The sequence below is a fragment of the Dasypus novemcinctus genome, chromosome 22 (genome assembly GCF_030445035.2).
Source record: "Dasypus novemcinctus isolate mDasNov1 chromosome 22, mDasNov1.1.hap2, whole genome shotgun sequence".
NCBI classification, from domain to species: Eukaryota; Metazoa; Chordata; class Mammalia; order Cingulata; family Dasypodidae; genus Dasypus; species Dasypus novemcinctus.
The window spans coordinates 30,792,430-30,819,267 of record NC_080694.1 but is presented as its reverse complement, the minus strand read 5'-3'; the positions used below and the strand labels follow the sequence as shown (position 1 = coordinate 30,819,267).

Here is a 26,838-nt window from a genome sequence, read left to right as displayed (position 1 = left end):
AACCACTTCAAAAATTGCAGCAAGAAATCTCCAGGGTAACTGACTGAGAAACACCAGCAGGTTGACAAGCTCCACAGGGGCTTAAGAAGGAAGTCTATGGGAGAGAGTGTAAACTACAATGTAAAATATAATCCATGCTGTGTACCAGTACTCCAAAATGTATTCATCAAATGCAATGAATGTGACACAAAGACAAAAGAACTTGGTGATGTGGGAAGAGTGGGGGTGGGGTGGGAAGTGGGGGTATATGGGATCCTCTTATATTTTTTAAGATAATATTTTATATGATCAATGTACCTTTAAAAAAATAAAAAATATATTTTAAAAAAGGGGAAAGTATGCTTTTTCTTAATGTTTGGTTGACTCCTCACCTATAGGTTTGTGGGGATTTTTTTTTCTTCTTGTCTTTCCTTCCTCTTTATTCCCCCTCCCCTTTTTTAAAATTAGGTGCTATCAGCTTGTTTCCTGTTTGCTGTGTTTCATCTTCCTTAAATTCCTCTTTTCTGTGCATACTGATTTTGGCTACCAACATATCTCTTTCCCTTCCTATATCTTTCGATCTTCCACCTTCTGTTGTTCTTCTTACATTCCACCTATCTTTGATTAGCCCCCAAATTTTCTGCGTTTTATTTCTAACATTTCTATTCTGTTTTCTATCTTTTATTAACTCTATCAGTTATTGCCATTTCTTTTTCTCTCCCTTCACATCACACTGGCCTTTTAATTCATTCTATATTTTTCTCCATATTCAGTTTCTGATGTCATTGTAGGTACTCAACTTTTTAATTCCTGTAACTCTACACTGCTTACATGAGTTTAATATTTATCCTCCTAGGTCTTACGCAGTTCTTCTACTAAAATTTTCTTTAATTCTCCTTTTATACTTTTTCATTTCTTACCTCTTCTGCTTTCCCTGACCCTAATCTTTTTCCTTCAAGGGAATGTAGACTACAAAAAGGAAACAGAATTAGAAGAATGAAGTGGCAAAGAGAACACTTAACACACACAAAAACAGCAACTAAAAAAAACCTGAGACTAGAGGGAGAAGCCAATCAACTGAACAAACCAATCAAGATAAAATGATGAACAGACAGCAACAAAAAATTACAAACAATACCAATATCAGGAAGATATGGCCCAGTCCAATGAACAAACAAAACCAGGAAGAGCAGAACATTGAGCAACTAATCAAACCTCTCCAATAAATATCATGCACCAACTTAATGAAGTGAAGGAAGAGATTAAGGATATTAAGAAAACACTTGGAGAAGATGCTGAAGAAATAGTAAACATACACAAAAGATAATGGATATGATGGTGATGAATGGCACAATCCAAGAAATCAAAAATACACTCTCAGCAAATGAACAGGCAGAAGAAAGAATTAGTGAGGTGGAAGATAGTATATCTGAAATCAAATACATACTAGAATTGATAGATAAAAAGGTAGAAAATATCCAACAGGAACTTAGGGATCTGAATGGCAAAGCAAAATGTGCAAGCATAAGCATTATAGGTATCCCAGAAGGAGAAGAGAAGGGAAAGGGAACAGAATGGGTGTTGGAGGAAATAATGGTTGAAAACTTCACAAACCTATTGAGGGAGATAGATGTACATGTCCAGGAAGCATAGTGCACCTGAAACAATATAAATCCCAACAGGCCTACCCTAAGACATAAACTTGTCAAATTATCCAATGCTCAAGACAAAGAGAAAATACTGAAGGAAACAAGAGAAAAGAGAACCATCACATACAAGGGAAGCTCAATAAAATTAAGTGCTGATTTCTCATTTGAAACCATGGAGGCAAGAAGGCAGTGGTATGACACAGTCAAGGTACTAAAAAAAAAAAAAAAAAAATTCCAGCCAAGAATATTCTATCCAGCAAAGCTGGCATTCAAAAATGATGGAGAGTTCAAAATATTCACAGACAAACAGAAACTGAGAGTATGCCAATAAGAAACCTGCCCTACAAGAAATACTACAGGGAATTCTGTAGGTTGAAAGAAAAAAACAGGAGAGACAGAGTTGGAGGAGAGTGTAAGAACAAATAAAAAGACAAAAAGAGAAATAAAAACCATATATGACATACACAAATCCAAAAACAACAGGGCTAATGTAAGTAATGCCTTGTGAAAAATAACACTGAATGTTAATAGATTAAACTGACCAGTCAAGAGACACAGATTGACAGAATGGATAAGGAAATATGACCCATCTCTATGCTGTCTAGATGAAACCCATCTTAGACCCAGAGATTCAAGGAGGTTGAAAGTGAATAGCTGGGAAACAACCTTACAAGCAAACATTAACCAAAAAAGGCAGGAGAAGCTACACTAATATCAGAATATCAGACAAAATAGACTTTAAACGCAAACCTGTTGTGAGAGACAAAGATGGACACTACATATTAGTAAAAGGGGTAATCATTCAAGAAGAAAAATTTAAGCACCCAACTTAGAGGAAGAGATGCCTCTATAATTATAGTGGGGGACTTTAGTACAACATTATCATCATTAGAACATCTCAACAGAGGATCAATTAAGAAACAAAGACTTTGAATAATATATTAAAGGACCTGGACCTAATAGACATATACAGAACAATATATCCAAATACAGCAGAATATACACTCTTCTCAAGTGCACATGGATCATTCTCCAAGATAGACCATATGCTAGGCACAAAGAAAGTCTCAAAGAATTCAGAAAGATTGACATCATACAAAATAATTTCTCTGACCACAGTGGAATGAAGCTGGAAATCTGCAAGGGCCAGAGAACCAGTTTAGGAACAAAGATATGGATGTTAAACAACACACTCTTACACAAATAGTGGGTCAAGGAGGATATCACAAAAGAAATCAGTAACATTGAAACTATTGAAAATGACAACCTGACATATCAAAACTTACTGGATGAAGCAAAAGCTGCACTGAGAGGAAAATTTATAGCAATAAATTCAGATTTCAAAGAAGAAGAAAAGAGCTAAAATCAAAGACCTAACTGCACACTTGGAAGAATTACTAAAAGAACAACAAACTGACCCCAAAGGATGAAGAAATAAAAAAAAAAAAAACAAGGATCAAAGCAGAACTAAATGAAATAGAAAATAATAAAGCACTAGAAAAAATAAACAAAAGCTGATTCTTTGAGAAGATCAATAAAATTAACAAACCCTTAGCTAAACTACAAAAAAAAAAAAAAAAGAGAAGATGTGAATACATAAAATTAAAAATAAGAAAGGGGATATCACCACTGACACCATAGATATAAAGACCATCATAAGAGGATACTTTGAAAAACTATATGCCAACAAGAAGGGCAATTTAGAGGAAATGGAAAAATTCCTAGAAACACATAAGCAGCATATATTGAGGAAAGAAGAAATTGATGACATCAACAAACCAATCACAAGAAAAGAGAATAAGTCATTAAAAATCTCCCAACTAAGAGCCCTGAGTCAGATGGCTTCACAGGGGAATCCTAACAAACATTCTGAAAAGAACTAACACCAATCTTGCTAAAACACATCCAAATATATGAAATAGAAGGAACATTGCCTAAGTCATTCTATGATGCCAACATTACCCTAATACCGAAGCCAAACAAAGACCTACAAGAAAGGAAAATTACAGACCAATCTTTCTAATGATCCTAGATGCTAAAATCCTCAAAAAAAAAATATTTGCTAGTCATATTCAACATATCAAATGAATTAAACACAATTGCAAAGTGAGTTTCATCCCTGGTATCCAAGGATGGTCCAACATAAGAAAATCAATCTAGGTAATACACTACATAAACACATCAAAAGAAAAAAATCACATGATCATATCTTTAGATGCAGAAAAAGCATTTGACAAAATACAGCACCCTTTCCTGATAAAAACACTGCAAAAGACAGGAACAGAAGGAAACTTTCTGAACATGATAAAGGGTATATATGAAAAACCCACATCTAACATCATTTACAAGGGTGAAATTTTAAGATCAGGAACACGACAAGGGTGTTCACTATCACCCCTCCTATTTAACATTATGTTAGAAGTACTTGCTCAAGCACTGAGGCAACAGATATAAAAGCCATTCAAACTGGAAGGGAAGAAATCAAAATTTAACTATTTGCAGATGACATGATCCTATATATAAAAAGCCCTGAGAAATCTACGAGAGCTTCTAGAAATTATAAATGAGTTCAGTAAAGTCGCAGACTATAAGGTCAATGCTCAAAAATCATTAGCATTCCTGTACACCAATAATGAGCATTCTGATCAGGAAATCAAGAAAAAAAAATACCATTTACAAAAGTAAATTAAAAAATCAAATACCTAGGGATAAATTTAACTAAGATGTAGAAAATATACCCAGAAAACTATACAGCACTGTTATAGGAAACCAAAGAAGACTTAAAGAAGTGGAAGAATACTCCCTGTTATGGATAGGAAGACTAAATATCATTAAGATGTCTATCCTACCTGGACTGATGTACAGATTTAATGCAATCCGAATAAAAATCCACACAGCCTTTTTTAATGAACTGGAAAAACTAACTATGAAATTTATTTGGAAGGGAAAGAAGCTCCCCAAAGCCAAAGATATATTGAAAAAGAAAAATGAAATCAGAAGAATCACACTACCTGACTTCAAAACATACTACAAAGCTATAGTGGTCAAACAAGCATGATATTGACACAAAGATAGACATATTGACAAATGGAACTGAATAGAGAGCTCGGATATAGATCCTCACATGTACAGTCATCTGATATTTGACAAGGCCACCAAGCCCACTCAACTGGGAGACAATGGCCTCTTAACAAATGGTCCTTGGAGAACTGAATATCCATATGCAAAAGAATGATAGAGGATTACCATCTCACACATTATTAAAAAATCAACTCAAGATGGATCAAAGATCTAAATGTAAGAGCCAAGCCCATAAAGACCTTGGAAGATAATGTAGGAAAACATCTACCGTACCTTGTAATAGGAAATGGCTTCACGAACTTCACACTCAAAACACAAGATATGGAAGAAAAAACAGATAAATGGGACTTCCTCAAAATTAAAGGATTTTGCACATCAAAAGAGATTATCAAGAAAATGAAGACAGCCTAACCAACAGGAGAAAATATTTAGTAATCACATATCTGATAGGAGTCTAATATCCAGAACATATAAAGAAATCCTATATCTTGACAATAAAAAGACAACCCACTTAAAAAAAGGGCAAGAGATATGAACAGATGCTTCTCCAAAGAAGAAATACAAATGGCTGAAAAGCAAATGAAAAGAGTCTCAAAATCATTAGTATTAGGGAAATGCAAATCAAAACTATAATAAGATACCATCTTATACCATTAGACCAGTGGCTATTGAAAAAACACAGGAAAACAGGTGTTGGAGAGGATGTGGAGAAATAGGAATCCTCATCCACTGCTGGTGGGAATGTAGAAGGATCCAGTCATTGTGGAGGACAGTTTGGCAGTTCCTCAAATAACTAGTTACAGATTTATTTATGACCCAGCAATTCCACTGCTGGGAATATACCCAGAAGAACTGAAAACAAGGATACAAACTGATATATGCACACCAATGTTCATAGTGTCATTATTCACTATTGCCAAAGGTTGAAATCAACCCAAATGTAATATATACATACAGTGGAATACTACTCAGCTCTAAGATGGAATACAGTACTAACATATATGATAACAGGGATGAATCTTGAGGACCTTATGTTGAATGAAACAAGCCAGGCATTGAAGGACAAATACTACCTGACCTCTCTGATATAAATTAAGCAAATCAAGCTGTTCCAGACAGCTAGAGACTAGAAGATAGACTTACATGAAATATGGGGGCAGTGGAAGGTTGTGAGCCAACACTGAAAGGGGAGAAATCTAAGATAAAGTGAGGGTAAGTAGTTGTGCAGTGAAGGGATAAGACAGGGGCATAACAATACTATTAGTTGGGACTTTGCAGGCTTGAGGGGGGCTAGGAGTGGGAGGGTAGGACAGATGGTCCATGCAATTGGGGGGAAGCAAGTGAACACAGGAGATTGTCAGGTATGTGGTTGAAACTATAATGTTGAGAAAACTATTTACAAAATATAATAAGGAAGGTTTACTGGTTTAAACTGTTTGACGTGGGGCATCTGGCACAGGGTGCACCTGGGGCAGGCTTCTAGGGAGTGTGTGAATACTCATCTTGTCATAGTGTGTTATATCAGTGGATGGAGACCCATACAATGAGCAGGAAAGTGCTGTACCCCTCTCCTGGGGAGGCCTGATATTCTCAAACAAAGGGGAGGGTGTGCCTCGAGAGCATGCGTGGTTCCCAATGGGGGAAGACAACCTAGTTTGCCAAGCCCCCAGCATTGTTGCAAGTATCTATGCATCTTGCCCTTCAATCAGTGAAGCTGCATTGTCATTGTTTTGATAGTTAGGCTATTGTGTCAACTCAGCCAGGTAATTGTGCCCAGTTGTTTGGTCAGGCAAGCATTGAGCTAACTGTAATACAAGGGCATTTATGGACTTCAGTCACCATTGACTTTACTGCAGTGGTAAATCATAAATAGTTGGTTATAATTGCATCAGTCAGGGAGACTGCCATCAGCAATGAGTGACACTTAACCCAATCAGTTGAATGCCTTAAAAGGGGAAGTGATTCTAGCTTTGAGAGAGAATTTCCCAGCTCGTCTTTGGACAGCCAACATCTCCCAGAACTCCTCAAGAACCTTCATTGGACTTGCATTGCCTGCCTGTGGAACCTGGACTTGTACATCCCCATGGCTATGTGAGAGACTCATATAATTGCATATCATTGACAGATATCTCTTGTTGATTCTGTTTCCCTAGAGAACCCTGACTAATACACTGTGGGCCCCAAGGGGAGGTGGAGAGAGGAATAGAATAGATAGAAGGGGATAAGTGGGGGGCAGTGGAAGTATTCCGCAAGATTGTGCAACGATGGACACAGGCCATATTAAATTTCACCAACATTTATAAATGTATATAGTCTAAAATGTAAACCATAATATAACAAAAATTTATAAAAGTGTACAGTACAAAATATAAAACATAATGTAAACCATAATGGGACCATGGTTGGTAGCCATGCTTCAATATCTGTACATCAGTAGTAGCAAATGTAACATCCACATGTAAAAGATCATTTCTGGAGAAGGCGGAAAAGGGCTTGATGTTGGGTATAGGGAGAATACTGTAATCTCTATGTGGCTTTACTGTGACCGAAAACTTTTATGAAGAAATAAAAAAAAAAAAAAAGATGTAGACACTGAGGAAGAAATGGAAGATATTGCCTTGTGACTGTACATACTGGGCAATACTTATTACAGTGATGAAAGGCAAAATATTAAAAAAACGTATTTTTTTAATACCCCAATTTATTTTTTACTTTATTTCAGTCTTGCTAAACTATTATGTATTCTATTTCTAATCTTACACCTGTCATTACTATTTGATTTTCCTACTAATTGAATTTGGTAATATATTAGACTTCATTTTTGAAGAAGTTTTGGATCACAGAGGGGTTCAACTATGGCAGGGGAGGAGCACTGGTGTGGAATGTCATTGGGGGATGCATGGATAGGAGAGAGTTCTCCAGGGCATACATATAATGCATATAGACTATATAGGTATGTTTGGATGTTCTCTGAGTATTTTCTTAGTGGGTAGAATTACACATGACAACTGAGGGAGTGCTGAGTTCCCATCCTGGGGAGCTCTGTCACATTCCCCAGTGGAAAAGAAACAATCCCCCAAGTGCAAGGTTAAAGACAAGTGTAGAAGGATGGTCCAATGATGGGTACTTGATATTGATGACTATGCTTATGAGCCTGTATGCTTGAAATCTCAACCAGGCCTACAACTGAAGGGTGCCTAAGAGTTACCTCCTGAGAGCCTCTATGTTACTCAAATGTAGCCACTCTCTAAGCCAAACTTGGCATGTGAATGCATTACCTTCACCCCAGTGGGACATGACTCCCAGGGATAAGCCTCCCTGGCACCAAGGGATTACTACCAAGCACCTGCTGGTGATGCAACTGGAAAAAGACCTTGAATAAAAGGGGGAAATGGTAAAGACAATTATGTATGTCTCAGCAGGATTCCAGAGACAGCCAAGGTAGATACAACCCCAGACAGAAGCGTTCCTGAGGGCTACGGAGACATACATGTCCTACGGTCATGGCAGATGGCTCTGGAGTTCAGTGCCTTGCCAGTGTGCCCTACTTTTGAATTTGTGCTCCTGAGTGTGACAGAGTTGAACTCATATGTTACCTCTCTACACATGCCTCTTCTGCCACTTTTACTGAACCTGTCGATGGCGCTGGGACTGGTGTATGCTCAGGAGACTTGAATCTCTGACTGTCCATGTGCCACCTGGGCACTGAGTCTCAGTAGAGTTGCAACACCTACTCTGCCATTCATTGGACTTACCCAGGTCAGCTAACAGGGAGGTGAGGATGGCCAACCACCACCCTAGGGAACTGAGAGAGTTTACCACCACAAACATGAGAACCCCATCCATCAGCCATGTGAGAAATAAGGCCTCTCTTGATTTAGATGTGGAGTGGACATCGCCATCCAAGGGTCCTCAGGATGGAGGAATAAAATATGGATTAGAGTGGACTTACTGGTATTCTACTACAGAATATTTTGACTCTAGCAATGGAAGAAATTTTATCATTGATGTGGAGACAGTGGCCACAGGAGTTGCTGAGGGCAGGGAGAGGGAAGAAGAGATGTGATATGGGGATATTTTGGGACTTGGAGTTGTTCTGAATGATATTGCAGGACATTATATATCCTGCCATAACCCACAGAATGTACTGGAGGAGAGGATAAATTACAATGTAAGCTATAATCCATGCTGTTTAGCGGTGCTTCAAAATGTACTCAGCAAATTCAATGAAAGTGCCACACTGATGAAAGAGGTTGATGTGGGAGGAGTAGGAGGAGGTGGGGAGTGGGGTATGTGGGAACCTTATATTTTTTAATGTAACATTTTATGTGATCTACATTTCTTTAAAAAACAAATCCCTAATTCAGAAAAATAACGTATACATATAATGTTTTTCTATATGCCATAACTATTTTGCACTTAAAGTCTGTTTTGTCTGATATTAGCACAGCTACCCCTACTGGTTTTTTTTGTTTGTTTGTTGTTGTTGTTTTTTTTTTTTTTTGCTTACTGTTGCATGGAGTATCTTTTTCCGACCTTTCAATTTCAGCTGATTTGTATCCCTGAATCTAAGAAGAATCTCCTTTTGGCAGCATATGGACGGCTACTGTTTTTTTATTCTTTTTTATACATTCTGTCACTCTGTATCTTATGACTGAAGAATTTAACCCATTAACATTCAATGATATTATTCTTTTTTTATTGATTTTGTAAAAATATTACATTAAAAAATATATATGAGGTCCCATTCAACCCCACTATCCCCACCCCACTACTCACCCCCCCCCCCCCCAGCAACATTCACTCCCATCATCATGACACATCCATTGCATTTGCTAAGTACATCTCTGGGCATCTCTGCACCTCATGGTCAATGGTCCACATCATGGCCCATACTCTCCCCCATTCCATCCAGTGGGCCCTGGGAGGATTTACAATGTCCGGTGATTGCCCTGAAGCACCATCCAGGGCAACTCCAAGTCCCAAAGGCACCTCCACATCTCATCTCTTCCTGCCATTCCCCATACCCATCAGCCACCATGTCCATTTTTTCCCACTCCAATGCCACCTTTTCTCTGTGGACCTTGGATTGGTTGTGTCCGTTGCACCTCTATGTCAGAGGAGGCTCAGATTCCACATGGATACTGGATGCAATCCTCCTGCTTTCAGTTGTAGGCACTCTAGGCTCCATGGTGTGGTGGTTGTCCTTCTTCAACTCCATCTTAGCTGAGTGAGGTGAGTCCAGTAAATCAGATTGTAGGAGCTGGAGTCTGTGGAGGCTCAGGGCCTGGCTATCATATTGTCAGTCCAGAGATTCAAATCCCCTAGATATATCTTAAACCCCAGCACCAACTACAATTCCAGTAAAGTAGCATGAAAGTCTTATGAAAGATCCCATGTGAGTCCAGTTTCATCACGCAGAAACACCAGCTCCAAAGAAGGGCCATCTGACATGGCAGTGAACCCCATCTGCCATGACCATAGAACCCGTGGGTCTCTTTAGCCCTCCAAGGAACCAATACCTGGGGATTGTATCTACTTTATCTGTCTCTTAGACTCTGCTCAGTTGTGCATAAGGACAATCCTTCTGACAGCCTCCAGACTCTTTTTTAGAGACTTGTAGCCATATAAACTCATTTCTCCGTTCCTTTTCCCGCTTACATTAGGTCAAACAGCATTTTAAAGTCATGTTATTATATGTAGACAGGGACATTCTGCTGATCCGCATCGAATCTTCAATTCAAGGTCATTTCCCAGTTGCATCATCAGTTGGTAGTTGATAGTGATCCCTCGGTGCCAGGGAGGCTCATCCCCGGGTGTCATGTCCCATGCTGGGGGGAAGGCATTGCATTTACATGCTGAGTTTGGCTTCGAGACTGGCCACATTTGAGTAACATGAAGGCTGTCAGGAGGAAATTCCCAGGCACAGTGCTGCTCTAGGCCTTGTTCTTATTTCAGGCATACAGGCTCACAAGCATAGTCATTAGTATCAGGGGCTCACTGTTGGACCCTCATTCCTTCCCGTTCCTTGCCGCTGCACCTGGGGGACTGCTGCTGCTCCCCTAGGAACCACGACAGAGCACCCCCAGCCAGGAACCCAGTACCCCCCCAGCTGTAGTTTTTAATTGTTGCCACTATGAGTATATCCAAACATTACCATGCACCCTGGACATATGCCCTGTATAGCTCCCTGTCAGCCATATATCACCTGTCAATGCATTATTTACTTATATCATTTTATTTCTTGGCTTTCTTATGTCATATCTTATTGTCATCTGTCTTTACTTATTTGGTTATCGTTTCTGATAGTCTTGCCTTCTACACACTCCGTCAAGCCTCTCCTGTATTTTTCTTTCAGGATGTAAAGCTCCCTTTAATACTTCCTGAAAAACACAGGTTCTTTACTTTTTTTTTTTTTTTTACTAACTCTCTTAGTTTCTATTTGTGAATATTTTAAACTCACCTTCATATCTGAAGGACAGTTTTGCTAGATAAAGAATTCTTGATTGGCATTTTTCCTCTTTCAGTATCTTAATTATATCATACCACTGTCTTATAGCATCCATGGTTTCTGATGAGAAATCTGCACTAAGTCCTATTGTACTTCCCTTGTATATAATAGTTTGCTTCTCCCCTGCTGCTCTCAGAATTTTCTCTTTATTTTTGTTATCTGACATTCTGAGTATTATGTATCTTGGAGTCGATCTATTAGGATTTATTCTGATTGGGGTACACTGTGCTTCTTGGATATGTAAATTCAATTCTTTTATGAGAATTGGAAAACTTTCAGCCATTATTTCCTCAAATACTCCATCATGGGCTTTTCCTTCTCTTCTCCTTCTAGAACTCCCATAACACATATGTTGCTGCACTTCATGTTATCATTCAACTCCCTGAACCCTGCTCAATTTTTTCCATTCTTTTCTCTCTCTGTTCTTCTCTTTTCAATTCCAGCGCTCTGTCTCCTGTATCACTTATTCATTCTTCTATCATGTTGTGTCTGTTGTTGTATGCCTCTAATGTGTTTCTGATCAAACCTACTGTGTCTTTAATTTTCATAAACTGTTATTTTTCTATCCAGGTTTTCAAACTTTTCTTTCTGCTCACCCAGTATCTTCTTGATTTCTTTTATCTTTTCAGCCATATTGTCTTTCAACTCAATTTGATTTTGGAGATTTGTACAAACCTCATTGATTAGTTTTCTCAAATCCTGTGTCTCATCTGGGGCTTTGATGTATTCTTTGCTTGGGCAATTTCTTCTATTTTCTTAATATTGCTTGTAATTTTTGATACTGCCTGGGCATCTGATTATGATGGTGAATTTATTCTGATGCTAAATTTCTCTCTTTTGTTGGAAATTAGTGGCAGGAGGCTATGTGTTACTGACATTCTTTGATTCTTGGTTCAACCATTTGAAGTCTTTAGAATTGTCCATTAGTTGCTAATATCTGTGCCATTGACCCAGTAACAGATTCCAGAGCTGCTTCCATGGGCTTTACGGAAGGAGGCAAGAAAGGCAGGAAAAATGCCTCTCTTACTTAATTACTTTTAATTTTCTCAAAAGCACTTCCTTGGTCCACCAACAGATGGGGTTCTTTGGCAGTCAAACTAGTCAGACTATGTTCTCTGAAATACCAAATGACAAAGGATCTTTACTCCAGGCTATTCAGAGACTCCCAAATAAAACTTTCTCAGAGGCTGTTCCCAACGTTTGCTGGCAGCCCGCTTTCTTTTCCTGGCTAGGAAATAATTCCGCTCCTCTCTGCATCCTGAACAGACCTGGTCAGTAGGGAAGGTAATTTAGAGGATCAGATCTCTTTAGTCCTGTGTCAGCTCTCTAGGCAATCAGTTATGCAGCCCCACCCAGTTGGAAAGTGCTAGTGGGACACAGGAAACCAAATTTATTGGTCAATGGGCAACAATAGATTACAAGACAAAGAAACAAGAAATTATGTCCCATTCTGAGATCAAGAGAAATTTTCAGAAACCCTGAATGTAGAATATCAAACTTTGGGTATACCAGCCAAAATTTAAAAAGACAAACAAACATCAATATACTCAAAGGGCTAGGAGAAAATACAGAAGAACTTAAGGAAAATGTAAACAAAATGAGAATCTTAATAAATATATAGAAAATTTTAAAAGGAAACACAAAGAAATACTGGAGCTGAATCTCACAATAACTGAAATAAGAAATTTCTTAGTTTTCACCAGCAGATTAGAGCTCAAAGAAGAAAGAATTAATGAACTCAAAAGTAACACAACTGAGATGATTCAGGCTGAGAAGCAGGAAAAAAAATGAATGAGAAAAGTGAATTAGGTCTAGGTGACATGAGGGAGGGACACCACCAAGCCTCCAATATCTACATTATGGGAGTCCTAGAAGGAGAAAGAGAGAAAGAAGGAGTATTAGAAGAAATAATGGCAGAAAACTTCTCAAATTTAACAAAGGACATGAATATACATATTTAAGAAATATAACAAACATCAAATGCAATAAACCTAAAGAGCACACCATGCCAAGACTCTTGGAGGCCAAACTGTTGAAGGTCAAGGGCAAGGATAGAGTTCTGAAAGTTGCAAGCAACTTTTTTATAAGTTGTATAAGGGATTCCCAATGAGCTAATTTCCCATAAAAAAACATGAAAAGGAAAATGGCAGTGGGAAAAGATATTTAAAGTGCTTTAAGAAAATTATTGCCAGACGAGAACTTTATATCTGGTGACAGCCTTTCAAAAAGAAGTGAGAGATTAAGATACTCCTACATAAACAAAAGCCGGAGGGAATTTCTCACTACTACATTGGACCTACGGTGGACAGTATAAAGGAAATTCCTCAGACAAAAGGCAAGAATGCTGCACAGTGGATCAAAGAGGTACAAAGAGATAAAGATCTTTGGCAAAGAAATCATATCAATAATAAATATGCCAGTACTATTATATTTTATTTTTGGCATATAACTCTACTTTCTCCCCTCTCAGAGGTTCAAAATGCAAAAGCATAAGTAAGGAAAATCTATGTTTTGGAAGTATAATAAATATATGATTTATAACAAGAAAAACTAAAGGTAGTTGATGGAGGGGTATAAGTACATCATATATGCTATGGAATTTACATTAGAAAATAATCAATCATGGTAACCACAAATAAAATACCTGAAAAAATATATACAGGACAACCAGCAAGATGGTGGCAGAGTAAAGAGCTCCTAGAGTCAGCTCCTGCTAGAAGGAAGTTAGTAATCCCCTAGAACTATCTAAAGCACCTGTTTGGGGGCTCCAGACCAGAAGAGCATCCTGCAATATCCTTGAAAGAAAGAAAGGAGGGGATTGCCCATCTGCAGAGAAGATTCATAAGTATAGAACTCCATGCCACAGTGGCCGGTGCTCATCCTCCACTGATGGCACAAGGCTTGGGGAGCTATTCCATGACTGGAATTGGAAGCTCAACTTCCCAAAAACAGGGGAGGAAGAGACAGTTGGACACCAACTTCAGGTACTAATTAATAAATTCAGAAGGCTAAAGTATAATCTCAAGAACAGTTAAGGTTTGAAACTGTTCAAGTCAGAAAGAATTTGGTAGCTGCCATTTTAACCCCATGCCGGGCATGAAAGGAAGTGGGGCAGACTGATAATCACAGTGCTGGTAGGGACCTGCTTCTTTCTACCCAGCTGTGGCCTAAGCTCCACTCTACTTTCAGCAGGGAGAATACTGTCAAGACCTGTGCCAGTCTTTCTGGGAAAATACAGGCCATGCCACAGAGGCTGGTGATCATCCTACTCTGGTGGTATAAGCCACCTCAGGAGCTAATTCTGGGGCTGGAGTTGGAAGCTCCATTTCCCAATAACTGGAGGGGGTGGGGGGACACAGACGGACTTCAGTTATTGATATTTCAGCTGGTTAGAGTGCAATCCTAACAACAGCTGAAGTTTGAAACTATCCAAGTTGGAAAGAGGCTGGTAGCAGCAATTTTGACTCCGACTCCAGCATAAGGGGAAGTGGGGTTGACTGAAAATCATGGTGATGGTAGGAACCAGCTTTATTCACCCAGATCAGACTGCACCCCTAGCCTAGACTTCAGCCCCATCTCAGGCAGAGAGGAAGCTGGCAGGACATGCACCAGCCTCTCTGGGTAACTGAGATATATTCAGCTAGCACACACTGAATAGTCGGAATTCACCAGGGTTAATGCAGTCATTTTGGACCCTCACAGCATAGACTGCTGCCAACATCTGCAGTGACATTCCTGCCCCAGGCAGGGGAGTAAGGGGCCTGAAGCTTCATCAGTCTCTCTGGGCAACTACAGTCTAGGCCTACATGACTTGGAATATTACACTTGGGTGTGGCTCTGTCCTTACCCCTGGCAAAGGATAAAGGTCGGAGAAGCTTCATCAGTTCCTGGGGCAATGAGGGCAGCTTGAGCCTCCACAGTTTACAGCACCAACCTATATCCTTGGCTCCTACTCAACAACCAGCAAGGGAGAAAGGGCCAAGAAAGCTCTAAACTATAGAGAGATTGCACCCAGAATGAATATATCTAGTAATTCAGATGCAAAGACACCAAAAAAACCTACAATCCATACCAAGAAACAGGAAGATGTAGTTCATTTCAAGGAAAAAGATAAACGTCCAGATTGCATAAAGGAGTTATGACAATTAATCAGTGATGTTCAAACAAATTTCCTTAATAAATTCAGAGATGGCTGAAGAGATTAAGGATATTAAGAAGATACTGAAGGAGCACAAAGAAAAATTTGAAAGCATACATAGAAAAATAGCTGATCTTACAGGAATGAAAGGTACAATAAATGAAATTAAAAGTACACTGGAATCATGTAACAGCAGATGTGAGGAGGCAGAAGAAAGAACTGGTGAGCTGAAGATATGGCCTCTGAAAACAAACATACAAAAGAACAGATGAAGACAAGAGTGGAAAAATTGAACAAGGTCTTGGGGAACTAAACAAAAACAAGAGATGTGCAAACATGTGTTAGGGGTGTCCCAGAAGAAGAGAAAGGAAAAGAGGCAAAAATAATATTTGAAGAAATAATGGTAGAAAATTTCCCAACCCTACTGAAGGACATAGATATCCGTGTCCAAGTAGCACAACGTACTCCCATCTGAATAAATCTAAATAGACCAACTCTGAGACTCCTACTAATGAGAACGTTAAATGCCAAAGACAAAAAGAGAATTCTGAGAACACCAAGAGAAAAGCAATGTATAACATATAAGTGATACCCAATAAGATTAAGTGATTTCTCATCAAAAACCGCAAAGACTAGAAGACAGTAGTATGATATATTTAAGATACTGCAAGAGAAAAAATTCCAGCCAAGAATCTCATATCCAGCAAGACTGTCTTTCAAAAATGAGGGCAAATTTAGAATATTCACAGGTAAACGGAAATGGAGAGAGTTTGTAACCAAGAGACTGGCTTTGCAGGAAATACTCAAGGATACGCAAGTCTTGAAAGAAAAGACAGGAGAGAAAGGCTTGAAAGAGACTAGAAATGAAGATTATATAAGTAATAACCTTTAAAAAAAACTGGTGGAAATAAAATAACAGAAAAATCCCAACAGTCAAAATGGGTCAAATAAAAACTTCCTTTACTGTAATCGCATTAAAATCCCCAATCAAAAGACACATATTGGCAGAATGGATAAGAAAATATGAGCCACCTATATGCTCTCTGTGAGATTCATTTTAAACCCAAGGATACCAACAGATTGAAAGTGAAAGGCTAGAAAAAGATATTCCACACATGCAGTGGCAAAAAAACAAAAACAAAAACAAAAATTGGAGTAGCTATACTTACATGAAATAAAAAAGACTTTAAAAGATACTAGTAATACACAATCTGAGGAGAAGTCAGGAAAAATATTCCATTTACAATAGCAACTAAAAGAATCAAATATTTAACCAAGGATGTAAAGCACTTTTCCTCAGAAAACTACAAAGCATTGTTAAAAGAAGTGTATCTTAAAATAAGGCAATTAAATTTTTAAAATAAAAAAAAATTTTTTAAAGACCTAAATAATTGGAAGAACATTCCATGCTCACAGATTAGAAGACTAAATATCATTAAGATGTCAATTTACTCAAGTTAATACATATATTCAACACATTCCTGATGAAAATTCCACCAGCATTTTTTAAATAAATGGAAAACATGATTATCAAATTTATTTGGAAGGGAAAGGGGTCCCAAATAGTGAGAAATATCTTAAAAAGGAAAATCAAAGTTAGAGGACTCTCATTTTTGGACTTTAAATCATATTACCTTGCTACAGTGGTAAAAACAGCATGGTACTGGCATAAAGAAAGACACATAGACCAATGGAACCAAATCGATGGATCAGAATCAGACCCCAAATCTATGGTCAAATGATTTTTGACAAGCCTGTCAAACCTCAATTCAGGCAGAACAGTCCATTCAACAAATGATGCTGTGAGAACTAGATATCCATAGCCAAAAGAAAGAAAGAGAACCCCTATCTAATACCTCATCCAAAAATTAACTCAAAATGGATCAAAAACCTAAATATAAAAGCAAATTTCTAGAAGAAAATGTACGAAGACATCTTCAAGACTTGGTGGTACATAGTGCATTCTTAAAGGAGATAAAGAAAGACTGAGATGGACTACTGATGTTTAATGTATGTAGAAGTTTTAATTAGCTTTACATAAAAGTGTGGAAATGTATAGTGTTGACAGTAATACATCGTGGTAACAGTTAGTTTATAAAAGGGAATGTGGCTGGAAAGGGTAGATTAGGGATGTGAATATCAATTGAAAGAAAGCTATAGAATAATCTGGGGACTGAATAAAACAGTAAACCCTAGAGTGGATGAGAATTGTGATTGATGGTACATATGTAAGAGTGTCCTTTGTGAGCCAAAGCAGAGGTACAATACGTCACTATTGCAGGGTGGTGGAAATGTGGAGAAGCACGGGAAAAATACAATTGGAGTGACCTATGGTCTGTTTAACAGCAAAAGTGCATCTATGCTAAAGATGTAGTGTGTTGATAATGGGGGAGTATGGAAAAAGTGTGCCAAATGTATGCTATGGACCATGGTTAGTAGTAATAGTCTGATGATATTATCACATAATCTGAAACAAATGTTCCACCACAGTGTGGTGTGTTGATAGAGGGGTGTTGTATGGGAATTCTACACATATGCATGTTTTTTTTATAAGTTCACAACTTCTGTAATAAAAATAAATTTAAAAAAATAATAATAGGGTTGGCTGGGGGAAAAATACACCAAATATAAGATATGGATTATATGTGTACACCAATGTTCATAGTGGTATTATTCACAATTTCTAAAAGTTGGAAACAACCCAGTTGTCCATCAACGGATAAACAAATTGTGGTATATACACATGATGGAATATTATGCAGCAATAAGACGAAATGAAGTCATGAAGGCTATGACAACATGGATGACCTGGAGGACATTATTTTAAGTGCAACAAGCCAGACATAAAAGGACAAATACTGTATAATTGCACTGTTATGAAGTAAATATATTGTGTAAACTCATTAACTCATGGAATAATAATTAGACTACAGGTCACCAGAAAAAAGAATGATGTTAAAGAGTGGAAAGCTGAGGCTTAATCTGTGCAGAATTGGTAAATGGTTTTTTTGTATATCTTTGGAAATGAATAAAAATCTGAAAGCATATCATGGTATTTGTAACTAGCAGTGCTAGTGATGGGTATGACAGTCGTTGAAAGGGAAAGTCTATGGTCACGTATATTACTAGAAGGAAAGTGATAAACTGTAACATGATACTGTACATGACAGTAAAACTTCATGTAAAACACAAATATGGGTGATATTGCAAATATAAAACTGTTTTTACAAAATACAAATATAAATATACTAGAAAGAAGGAAAAAGAGCAGCTATGTATGGCAGGGGAAGTACAGACAGATTGAGAGGTGATGAGTTTTGTTTGGTTTTTTGTTTATTATTATTAGAATAATAAAAGTGTTCTAAGAATGACTAAAGTGGTGAAGGCACAAATATGTGATTATATAGAATACCACTGATTGTACACTTTGAATTTATGCTTTATTAATATGTACCAATAAATTTGATTTGTTAAAAAAAAATTATATACTATGACCAAGTGGAATTTATCCCAAGAATGGTTCAACATAAGAAAATTAATTAATTAAATACACCATAATAACAGAAATAAAGGGAAGACATATGAGTATCTCAATTGATGCTGAAAAGGCATTTGACAAAATCCAGCACTCCTGCTTTATTTTTTAAAAATGTAGAAAAATAGGACTAGAAGGAAACTTCTTCAACATGGTAAAAGCCATATATAAAAAACCCACAGCGAACATCATACTCAATGGTTGAAAGACTGAAAATTTCCACGTACGATTAGGAGCAAGACAGTAATATCCACTTTTACCATGCTTATGCCCACTGGAAGTTTTAAGCAGAGCAGTTAAGCAGGACAAAGAAATAAAAGGCAAATAAATTGGAAAGAGAATTAAAACTTCCCTATTTGCAGATGACATGATCCAATATATAGAAAACCCTGTAAATTTCACAACAAAGGTATTAGAGCTAAACAGTGTATACAGCAAGTGGCAGGATAAAAGATCAACATTCAAAAATCAGAGGTGGTTCTATACAATAGTAAAGAACACTGAAGAGGAAAGCAAGAAAAATATTCTGTTTATTATAGCAAGAAAAAGAATAAACTATCCATGAACACAAGTAACCAAGGATGTATCAGACAAAATCTCAGATATTTTTACAAGAGACAAGGAAATATATGATATAAAAAGGTTAATCAATTAAGAAGATATAATAATTACAAATATATCTGCAAAGAACACACAACACTGAAATATATGGAGAAAATAATGGATTGTATTGAACAGAGAAATATTTCTACAATAATAGTTGAAGACATCAATTGTGCACTTTCATAAACATATAGAAAAACTAGACAGATATATATGGAAAGAGTGGAAGTAAACAAAACTATGAACCAAAGCCCCAGCACTATACATATAGTAAGTACATACACTCAAGTACACATGGAACCCTCAAGTATCCTCAAGTACACATGAACATTCTCTACACCGTACGTAATTCTACGATATTTGTAAAAACACTCAAATTCTAAGTATCTTATTTTATGAAAATGGAATGAATCTAGAAATCAGTAATAAAGGAGAAAGTGGAAAATTAACAAATAAGTGGAAATTTAACAACACACTCAACCAATGAGTCACAGAAAAAAATAAGGGAAATTTAAAAAAAAACACTTTGAGATAAACAGAAATGAATGCACAATACATAAAAAAGTGATAAGCACCTAAACTACGTAAGAAACCAGAAGTAAGAAAGGCAAGAGGGAATTCACTTTAAATAATTATATTCAATATGTATTAATAGGTCAAAAAGTGTGAACAAGAATGTTCATCACATCCATTATTTATAGTATCAAGGATCTGTGAAGAATCTAAGTGAATATCAATAATCATAGTTAAATATTGTAGAATACATCTGTAAAATTAAAAAGAGCCTGCAGTCATTATAAACATAAAAATAAAAGGCAAAGTAGAAAATGGTAAAAATGGAACAAAATAAAAAATATAAGGCAGAATGAAATCACTGCCTATAATCACCATAAATATCTACATTTAAAAAAAACCATATGAAATCTAAGACTTAATTTTGTAGAGCGGAGAAAAATGAAATAGAGAATAGAAAAACAACAGAAACAACAAAACTAAAAGTTGGTTCTTTGAAAAGATCAACACAATTTAAAAGCCTCTAGCTAAGGAGAAAAGACTCAATTGACTGAAATCAGTAATAAAAGTGGTAACATTACTACCAACCTTACAGAAATAAAAAGGATTATAAGAGAATACTATAAAAAATTGTAAGATAGATAACGTGGATAAATTCTTAGAAACACACCTTACCTTCTTTTATTTACTATTAAAAATTCACTGCTCTGTGGAAAAAAAAAGTTGTAATGTGTATTCTTTTAAAAGGTCTTTTAGGTATTACAGTTTCATTACTCATATGTAACTCCTATTACTATGTAACTGTGATGGCTGGGCTAATGTGTCAGCTTGACCAGGTAATAGTGCCCAGTTACCTGGTCAAGCAAGAACTGGGCTAACTGTAATACAAGGGCATTCCATGGACTTCAATTATCAGTAAGTTGATTGCATGTATGGCTGGTTACATCTACAATCAACTGAGACTGCTGTCAGCAATGAGTGACCTCTCATCCAATCAGTTGAAGGCCTTAAAAAGGGAAGTGATTGCAGCATTCAGTGAGAAAACCCCAATCTCTACTTGAAGCAGCCAGCTTCTTCTGGGAACTCATTAAGGACCTTCATTGGAGCCCCTGGATTGCACCTGCCCTGTGTAATTTGGACTTGTGCATCCATGGTAATATGAGCAAATTCTTATAAAATCTCATACTATTTACAGATATCTGTTGGTTCTGTCTCCAGAGAGAACCCTGGCTAATAAAATTACCTTTTGTCTTTCTGTTCTGCCTATTCTACAACATTCTTGAGGGTAGTGTTTATCATTTTGAGTCAGGCCTGTGCCAGTGACTGGGAATTACACAGGCAAATAAAACAATCATTTGCCCAGTGGAGTTTAAATTTAATTTAGAAGTAATTTAAAGTAAAACAATGAAGTTAAAGTGTGAATTTAATACCAATAGACTTCATTTTTAGAGAGGGGAGAAAACCTCTTGAAAAGAATAGGTACGTTAGCTGCAACCTTAAGGATGTGGCTGGGCAAAGTCTAAGAAAATTTGCTTGGGATATGAATTGGTTTAATGGGAGCATGTACAAAATATTGAGACAAGAGGGAACTGAAGGTCTGCTCTAAGGCCATTAGGACCCCATGGACAAAGATAGAGCAATGATATGAGCTTTCTTTTTCCTTTAGGTGCAGAATGCATGGAGATAAGGGCTAGCGAACGCAACCAGAGAAAATCTAGGCATCTACTAGTGAATATTAAATATTCAGTGATGGAGGCCCACATGGTTGGATGAAAGAAATGGTACCTCTGACACTGCATGTAATTTGAAAAGGAAGTCAGGTATAATTTCATCTTCATACCTTGGCTACCACCTTGACTAAGAGCAGATGACTTACTTAGAGCCTGACTGCATCTAATCTGGGACAACTGGAGAATTAAAATAAATAATGATAACACTTGACATATGGAATAGAGGTAAGCGGATTTGCCTCTACTGATAGAGCATCTGCCTACCACATGGGAGGTCCAGGGTTCAAACCCATGGGCATCCTGACCCATGTGATGAGCTGGCCCACACACAGTGCTGATGTGCAGAAGGAGTGCTGTGCCACACAGGGGTGTCCCCCATGTAGGGGAGCCCCACGTGCAAGGAGGGTGCCATGCACAGAGAGCCACCCCACACGAGAAAAGTACAGCCTGCCCAGGAGTGGCACTGTACACACAGAGAGCTGATGCAGCAAGAAGACGCAACAAAGAGAGACACAGATTCCCAGTGCTGCTGACAAGAATACAAGCGGACACAGAAGAACACACAGGTACACACAGCTAATGGACACACAGCAGACAATAGGGGTGGCGGGAGGGGAGAGAAATAAATTTAAAAACCCAATAAATCTTAAAAAAAAAAAAAGGACTAGAGCATGATTCCATAATGCCACAGCAAATAAACAGGGAGCAGAACAAGTCCTTCATACAGTAGAAAGCCAAATAAGAGACACGGGAGCAGTAATGGAAATGGAAAATCACCATTTCATGGTAGGTTCGACCTGAGAATCATCAATGGATACTAAGACTGGTAGATGAAGATTGGGTAGGGATGATGATATTGATATAATTAAGAATATATCCTTATAAAAGAGCAGTCATTACCAAGGGAAAGCATGTTTTGGTATGTGGAAGAATCTGGCAGATCAGTCACCTGTTTTCAAGTTCATACCACCATGGGTGGGGGCAGGTGGAACCAAGTCCCCTCCAAATGGCTGCAGAGAGGAGAGCAGAATTTCAGACTGTGGTGTGCCAGCTAGGAACACAGGGCCTGCGTCTGCTGGAGAGAATACACTGGGCAAACCCAGGTTGGAATCATCTGTGCTCCTTAAATCTGTCAAAGATATGAACGTGAGGGACTGTCTCAGGAAAACTTCCAGACTGATGTAGCCTGGAAGTACAATGGGAAAATACACACCGTTGGGACAGTTTGGGATGGCTGGGGAAGGAGGTCAGAGCTGAAGACGTCTGTGGACAGAATCACAGAGTTGAAATAACCTTGATTTCCTATTTTGGGTTTATGTGGTTGTTTCCTAGGAGAGTGCCCTTCTTTGGGAGATAAAATTCATCGGAGTAATTTTATGAAATGTCTGTTAGTGGGCAAATGTAGTGAAATGGTAACAACTGGGGAATCTACGTGAGGGATCAGGACTTCTTCACACTACTCTAGCAATTTTTTATACTTCAGATTTTACTTCAAAACAAATTACTTTAAAAACTGTCCATATCACGACCACATCTTTAAAAGCATTCAGAGGCCAAATCCACCCAAATGTAGCACAAGCAAAGTTGTGAATGCATTTTCCCTTTTAAGAATCTAGATGTTCAGGAGGAAATCTGTGAATATTATCTAAATAGCAATAGGCTTATAGTGTCCTGAGTGCTTTGGGGGTTTTATGGAAATAGTGGGATATTTGTATTCCAGTTTTCACTAGAACACACTGCTCTGTGTTCTGCAGAGTAACAGCTCTTTGCCAAAGGCTGAAAGCCCTGGAGAAAGACATTTGCTAATAAAACTCCAAGTCAGAAGCATGTTACTCCAGAATTTTGCTTGGGCTTACTTACTCTATGGCCCCAGGCTACTCAGATCTCAGTTTGGATTGTCGTTATCAGTCTGCACAATTTCAGAAATCATGAAAATAGAAGCTTGACCAGAACATGGTGGGTGATTTTCTATCTCTTTCCCCTCGAGAAGTTTATCTGGAGATTTTAGTGTCCATGGGAGCAGGACATAATGAGTTGATGGTGGCATGGATTACAAGGTGGAGACATTTTACAGGTTAAAAAAAGCTGGTATTAGATGGTGTCAGTTGGCCCTTCTTTGGAGCTGGTGTTTCTGCGTGATGGAACTGGACACAGATGGGATCTCTTTTCACAAGCCTTTCATGCTAATTTACTGGAATTGTATTTGGTGCTGGGGTTTAAGATATATCTAGGGGATTTGAATCTCTGGACTGACAATATGATAGCCAGGCCCTGAGCCTCAACAGACTTCAACTCCTACACTCTGATTTATTGGACTTACCCCACTCAGCTAACATGGAGTTGAAGAATGTCAACCACCACACCATGGAGCCTAGAGTGCCTACAACTGAAAGCAGGAGGATTGCATCCAGTATCCATGTGGAATCTAAGCTTTCTCTTGACATAGACGTGCAATGGACACAACCAATCCAAGGTCCACAGAGAAAATGTGGCATTGGTGTGGGAAGGGTGGCCATGGTGGCTGCTGGGTGCGGGGAATGGGAGGAAGAGATGAGATGTGGAGGCGTTTTCGGGACTTGCAGTTGTCCTGGGTGGTGCTTCAGGGACAATTACCGGACATTGTAGATCCTCCCAGGGCCCACTGGATGGAACGTGGGAGAGTATGGGCTATGATGTGGACCAATGACCACAAGGTGCAGCGATGCCCGGAGATATACTTACCAAATGCAATGGATGTGTTATGATGATGGGAGAGAGTGTTGCTGTGGGGGGAATGGTGGGGTAGGGGCGGTGGGGTTGAATGGGACCTCATATTTTTTGAATGTAATATTTTTTAAAAATGAATAAAAAAATTTTAAAAAAAAAAGGCTGGTATTTACCTCTATGTGCCATTTACATGCCAAGCCAGGAGGGGAGTAAATGTAATAAGGATACTTTACACACAAATTAACATTTATTAGATGCATATATAGTATCAGATGTATCTGATGTATATATAATAGTTGAAGAAATATACTATCTTGAAATAAAAGTTTCTTGATGCAAGTAGGTTACAAATATTTATCACTTCATCTGTGTGGAATGTCATATTTTACCAAGAGAAAGTAATAAAATTCAAAAAAAAATCCTGGCAATATATATAGTGGACAGTTATTGGAAGGCCTAGCCCCTTGCTGACCACAAGAGCGAGAAAGTAACTTGGAAAGTATATTTGATTAATGGAAATTTTAAGACACATGAATATATTTTCAAATTTCAAAGTACAGAAAAAAGAAAAGTACAGAATTGAGGATGATTATCACCAGATGAAAATATTATGGAAGAAAGGAATAGAAAAATTGAGATTATGGATGTTCTCATTTCACCTTTCAAATGGAGATATAAAAAATTAAACTTTTTATATTTTGAAACTTTAACATGAGAAATTTCATTTGAATGTAAACATATGCTTTACAACAAGCAGTCACTGACTTGGTTCTTAAATATACTATCATTTTAAGTCCTCAAGAAATTTCATCTTAGATAGCTTTAGGCAGTATGCAACAGTCGGTATTAAAAACCACCATTGTGTGGAAGTTCTTTAAAAAACTGATTTGTCCTAATAAACGAATTTTATCTAATGCAAACGTATACTAATTTGAAGATGGCTTATGTATCTTGTTAAAGTAAAATTTAGGTAACATAAAAGTAGCCACTTTAGCTTTTAGGACATTCTCATGCATAGCGACTATCAGCTCTATCTATCCAGCCACATATCTCTTTATACAATATCAGTCACAGACAAAAGAAAAACATTACAGTAAACTGAATTCAAAAATAAATTTTGCAAAGGGGCATGTTCTCAATTAAAAGCAAGACAAAATAAGTATATTTCAAAAATTTTACTGAGCTTGCTTCCATTAAAGCCACGCAAGTGAAAAGTAAAAAAAAAAAATTGGTTTGTAAGTAGATAACATATTTAACATTAAAACAGTATTGGGTGGGGTAAAACCCATACTTGCAAACTTCTCAACAATTTCTCAATTGTTCGCGCTGCAGGAAAAATTAACCATTGACATGTCAAAAGTGTGTCTGCTCAGCGACACCTCGCCCTTCTTCCTCCCGCTCCCACACGGCTCAGCCAGGACTCGCCAGACCCCAACTTCTCCGACTGCAAGTTTGCAATATTTTGCATAATAATTTCACTACTATAGATGCATGTCCCCTTTCTCTGATTATATCAGGATTGTCTCCAGGACAACAGAAAAAAAATCCTACACTACGCCAGGATTTCGAGCCGGCAACTCCCTTTAACGAACAAGTAAGTTGTGCCACAGAAGTAGAGGAGAAAAGACAAGCCCGCAGCAACAATGCAGAGAAAGGAGGATTCTGGGCTCGCCAGCTCCGCACCCCCTCCGCGGGGAGCCCCGCGGCGGCGCTCGCGCCCCAGCGTCGGGGTGCAGCGGCGCGTCACTCACCCGGGCACCAGCCGCAGCGCGGGCCGGGCGGGGCGCGGCCTGGCCGCCGAGCGCGGGGGACGGACGCGCGACTCGTCTCGGTCCTCGGCCCAGCGGCCGAGACTGCTCGGCTCCCGCGAGGCCCGCGACCGGGCAGCGCGCGCGGCCCGGCACCGCTGGGTGGGAGGGCGGCGCGGGGAGGGCGCGCCCGCACTCGGAGCGCCGGGCTGTGCGCGGCGCCCGGACGCCGCGGCCGCGTCAGGCCTGGGAGGCGGTCCCGCCCGCCCCGCCGGCCAATCCCGGGTCGAGTCGGGAGGCATCGCGACGGGTTCTCCGGGGGCTGCGGTGACGCCCGCGGATGCCCCGCCTGCCGGCCTTCTAGCCTTCCCACCCGCACTCCTCCCTGCGCGGGCAGGAGAGGTCGACCTTGTTGCTGGATTTGGGGGAACTCCGGGAGGGTGCCCTGCCCAGGATCTCGGCGCCAGCTGGGAGCGACGACTGCCCAGGCCGCGGAGAGCTGCAGGGGTCGCCGAGGCCCAGCGGAGAGCTGGGGGGCGGGCGGGGGGAGCTGCTGAAGCACCGGAGCGACTGAGGCCTCCCCACCACATGCTCCTTGGAAACTGCCCCGAGGAATTCCTGCCGGGGAGGAGGAGGGGGGTTCCT

General features: G+C 38.9%; 1 protein-coding gene across 4 annotated transcripts in view; it reads right to left on the bottom strand.

Moving 5' to 3' along the window:
- Positions 1-26,454, bottom strand: part of LOC105745572 (zinc finger protein 596-like) — a 68,579-nt gene extending 42,125 nt beyond the window's left edge. For 2 of the 4 annotated variants that reach the window (XM_058285154.2, XM_058285157.2), the window contains exon 1: positions 26,197-26,454. The gene's annotated coding sequence lies outside the window, so the exon portion shown is untranslated. The remainder of the gene's footprint in view (positions 1-26,196) is intronic. The other 2 variants (XM_058285155.2, XM_058285159.2) reach the window with 1 other exon arrangement.
- Positions 26,455-26,838: the final 384 nt, after the last annotated feature.